This window comes from Oryctolagus cuniculus, chromosome 5, assembly GCF_051225735.1.
Source record: "Oryctolagus cuniculus isolate XC-2025 breed Fujian yellow rabbit chromosome 5, ASM5122573v1, whole genome shotgun sequence".
Classification (NCBI taxonomy): domain Eukaryota; kingdom Metazoa; phylum Chordata; class Mammalia; order Lagomorpha; family Leporidae; genus Oryctolagus; species Oryctolagus cuniculus.
In genome coordinates this window covers 105,134,336-105,139,295 of record NC_142871.1, presented here as the reverse complement: position 1 = coordinate 105,139,295, position 4,960 = coordinate 105,134,336, and positions in this window count along the sequence as shown.

Sequence of the window (4,960 nt, the reverse complement as noted above, 5' to 3'; positions counted from 1 at the left end):
GTCATGCAAGCAAAGGAAAATGTATGAAAGAGTAATGTAAGTGTATCATAGGTTTTGTTCATTTTTTTTGTTTGCTTTTAGTAAAGCTTAAATTATACTTCTCCATACAATTGAGTAGAAGTTACCATTATGGTCATACCTGGATGAAGGTGCTAAGCAATCTTCCCATATGCACTGAAGGAAAGAAACATGATTTAAAGTGATGTATTATTTTTCTTAGCCACATGCTCTCATTAGGATAAAATATGATTAAGTATATGATAGACACATGTGATTTTTCTTTTTTTTTTTTTTTTTTTTTTTTTTTTTTGACAGGCAGAGTGGACAATGAGAGAGAGACAGAGAGAAAGGTCTTCCTTTTGCCGTTGGTTCACCCTCCAATGGCCACCGTGGCCGGTGCACTGCGGCCGGCACACCGCGCTGATCCGATGGCAGGAGCCAGGTACTTCTCCTCGTCTCCCTTGGGGTGCAGGGCCCAAGTACTTGGGCCATCCTTTACTGCACTCCCAGGCCACAGCAGAGAGCTGGCCTGGAAGAGGGTCAACCGGGACAGAATCCAGCGCCCCGACTGGGACTAGAACCCAGTGTGCTGGCGCCGCAAGGCGGAGGATTAGCCTAGTGAGTCGGGGCGCCGGCCTGACACATGTGATTTTTCTAAACTGTTCTATTAGAGCATTGACTAGAGGCATAATAGATACCAATGTTTTAAGTTGCTGATGGTTGAATATCTCAGAAATTCTTTATGGCTGTTGAGTATTTTTTGAAAAAGAGGGTGAACATCACTAGCTATCATCTGACCTTTACCGTAAAAATCACCCATAGATCAACCACAGGTCAAAAGCTACGTTAATGATTTTGCCAATTGAAGTATATTGCTTTTAAACTCTGAACTATCTGAAAAAGAAACTACCAAAATAATTCGAGTTTACCTGTATCAATAATGTATCATTGTGTAAAGTCTATCAATCTCTTTTGTTTACATTTTTAACTGATACATAAATAGTATTATGGGGTAACCTATAATGTTTAATACATGTGTACACTGTGTAATGTCCAAATCAAGTCAAAAATATTTTTTTTTAATTTTATTTATTTGAGAAGCAGAGTTACAGAGGGAGAGGGAGAGACAGAGAGAAAGGACTTCCTTCCATTGGTTCAGTCCTCAAATGGCTGCAAAGGCCAGAGCTGCACCCATCCAAAGCCAGGAGTCAGGTGCTTCTTCCCAGTCTCCCTTGCGAGTGCAGGGGTCCAAGGATTTGGGCCATCTTCTACCACTTTCCCAGGCCACAGCAGAGAGCTGGATTGAAAGAGGAGCAGCTGGGACTGGAACCTGTGCCCATATGGGATGCTGCACCACAGGTGGAGGATTAACCTACTATGCCATGGCGCTGGCCACAAAGGAAACAGATTTATGTGAACATTTCGCACTTTCATGAAAACATTTAAAATCCTTTCTTCTAGCTTTTTCAAGTGTGTGTGTGTGTGTGATGCTATGTATAATGTGCCAGAACTTCAACTTCAATTATCTTTGTATATGCCTAAGTTCTACTCATTCCTGCAGAAAACACTGTTGTTTTGGATTTCCAAGAATCACAGCTAGATAGACCAAGTGTCAAGTAATTCTAAACAAATCTGTGTTTTCCTTTTCCTCTAAAGCTCAGTTATTTAAGATCGCTGTTTCCTTGGGGAAACTGCTATGAAATGATCATGATGTGACATAGGGTTTCTCAGAAGAGTTTGTTCCCTTCAGGAAATGATTTTGAATTGTGGAAAACTAAGATACATGAATTGAGAAAAGCATTGTGACTTACTGTATCATCAGGTCTTTATTAACTAAGTTGCGTAATAAAAAAACAGCAGTAACAGCAAGAATACCATTAATAAAAGCAGCTATTAATTTGATAGAGTGAATAATTCCTTGCAGTGGTCTAAGAGGAGTTTCTTTCCTATGGGTTTATGATTAATTGCATTCTCTTGATTATTTCTATGGTGCAGCCATTCTTGGAGATTATATTATTTCATCTGTTCTTATGCCAATTATTATCTTTTTTAAAGATGGATTTATTTTTTCCTGAAACTCAAAGTTAAAGAGAGAGAGAGAGAGGGAGAGAGAAAGAGAGTGAGAAAAAATCTTCCATGTGCTGTTTAACTCTCCAAATGGCTGCAATGGCTGGGGCAGGGCCAAGCTGAAGCCAAGAGCCAGGAGCTTCTTCCAGGTTTCCCATTGCATGTAGGGGCCCAAGTTCTTGGGCCATCCCCTGCTGCTTTCCCAGGTGAATTGGCAGGGGATTTTATCAGAAGTGGAGTAGCTGGGACAAGAATCAGTACCCATATGGAATGCTGGTGTCTCAGGCAGCAGCTTAACCCAAAACACCACAAAGTTGGTCCCTGTACCCATCATGTTAACCATGTCAAATTTGATTCTTCTTAAAATTATGTTTGTTATACTTGGACATTGAGATTTATAATCCAACCAGCCACACTAAAATAAGAATCCATTTTATTTGGAACTTCCTATCATACCATTGAGCATTAAAGATTTGGTGAAGGAAGTAAATTAGATTCTAGCTAATCTCAGAAAATAAAACAATGCAAGTTTCTTCAATTTTTTTGCTAAAATATATCCAATGTTTCAGATTTATTTCTGAATCCAGAATCTAATATCTTTGAATCCCAGTATCTTCAAATACGATGTGAATATTTATTGTCCCTGAGGCAGTGAATTTGTATGAAGTTTAAGTAGAAAACAGTCAGCTACAGAATTATAGAATATTTAATATGTACAACTAGAGGGGTAAATTCAATTCAATCTAACATCAGCTTCTTTCTTCAGTTAATATCCTCAAAATTCATTACTGAAAGCAGTCTGTAAGATGTTAAAACACTTTAATAAGTTTCTGATAAATGCAGATTAGATTCTTTAAAATATGCCTTATAAACTAAGAGAAACTTGAATTCAGTTATTTTCTAACTCACTAAGCCAGTATTCTGGCACTGACTTCTCAGTGATTCCAATCCAACAGTACAAGAAGTATGATGTATTTCTATGCAATTCTAAGATTCTGTGACTGGTGGTGAGAATTAAAGAATTTGAGTGTTCAGTTCTCCTTCTGTATTAAATTTAGTATGCAGACTTTTTATTTCTCTCTGTAGAATTTCTCATCATTTTTGATTTTTCTGTATATTGGTTTCCTAATCCCTCAGATATTTCCTTAAAGTAGAGACACAGTTATATGTGACTTAATTAGTTACTATTAGATGTTATTTTTATCTCCCAGAAAAATCAATGAAATTGCCTGCACATTTGCCTAGAGTCAACTCTAAAGTAAATTAAAAGTTGTTACCACAAACCCTAGGGCATAGCCCATTTTGTATCTTTCCCTGTAAAATGGTTACAGACAATCAAATTGAGATTGGTTAACATGTGCACAATAAAAGGATGCAATAAATCTTTGAGGCAGTTAACCCAATATAAAGAAAAAAATGAAGAAATTTACTGCAGAAAGAATAAGAAGGGGTTTAGATCCTGGTAGTAATAATGTAACTAATTAATTTATTTTCTGAGATTCACTAGCATGTATTTCCTTTACTTCCCTCACCAAATCTCTAAAGAGGATATTTAAAGAAATACACTGATTATCAAAATTCCTGCCATGAATTGTAAAATAGGAAGTTTCAAATGAAATAGGCCCACTTTTCATCACGTTCTACTTAAAATTCAAATTCCTTCACAAAACTGAAAAAGATTGGGAAGGAAAGGAACATCAATTGACTGTGGAGTTAAAAGTCTGAGCAATGTTGGGACTGCTGCTGCGGATCAGTGGATAAAGCCACTGCCAGCATCCCTGGCATTCTGTTTGGGCGCCAGTTCTTAGTCCCAGCTGCTCCACTTACCATCCAGCTCTCTGCGAATGTCCTTGGAAAGGTAGCCAAAGACAGCCCAGGTTCTTGGTCTTCTGACACCCATGTGGGAGACCTGGATGATGTTTCTGGCTCCTGGCTTTGGCCTGGCTCAGTCCCAGCTGTTTTGGTCATCTGGAGAGTCTGGGGAGTGAACCAATGTATGGAAGATCTCTCTCTCTCTTTCTCCCTCCCTGTCTCTGTCTCTTCCTCTCTGTAACTGACTTTCAAGAAAATATAAAAATATATTTCAAAAAACCTTAGGCAATGGAATAAAGATAGCTACCAACAGAAATTTGGTGTCATTTCACTGGAAAAAGCAACTTATTTTTCATAGCTTCTTAAATATTTAAAATACCTGAAAGAAATAATGAAATTATAGATAATAAAACTTTAGAACTAAATTTATAACAGAAGGAAAATGATTGATTGGAAGGCATTAAAAAACACCCAGGATTCAGAGGAAAAAGGAATGCTTGTGTTGATAGGCACTTAGTATAAGGAATGGAAACAAATATACAAAATCCAGAATCTATTCGCAAATAAATTCCTCAATATCTTGATGAAAAATTATAAATGGAGCAATAATGCCTATTTTGATAATTTTCCACAAATGATGGACATTTATTCCATATGAAATACTAATATTTCTACCAGTGTTAAGGACCCATGACTTCAGGGTACACATTCCATTCATGAGTAACCCTTTTTCACATATTATAAAAACCATGTGTGTATGTGAGTGTGTAAAACATCAGCATTGACATTTGAATATAATACATTTAAACTCTACTCATGTTAAAATGCAACTTAAATTAAATTAAAATGTTAAAGGCATTTCAAAATAATGTTTAGTTGTATTAATGGAGAAGAAAATAAACTGCACAGCAGTCTGAAGTGTTCACATATACTTATGGCCATGTTTGCAGCTGCTTTATGAGACATGCAGAATTTTAACTTAGTGAAGAAATATTAGAATATTCAAATAAAGGTATTGTTGACAAACCAACCAGTCACTTCAGATATCCACCTAAAACAAAAAACGTATTTCATGTGAAAT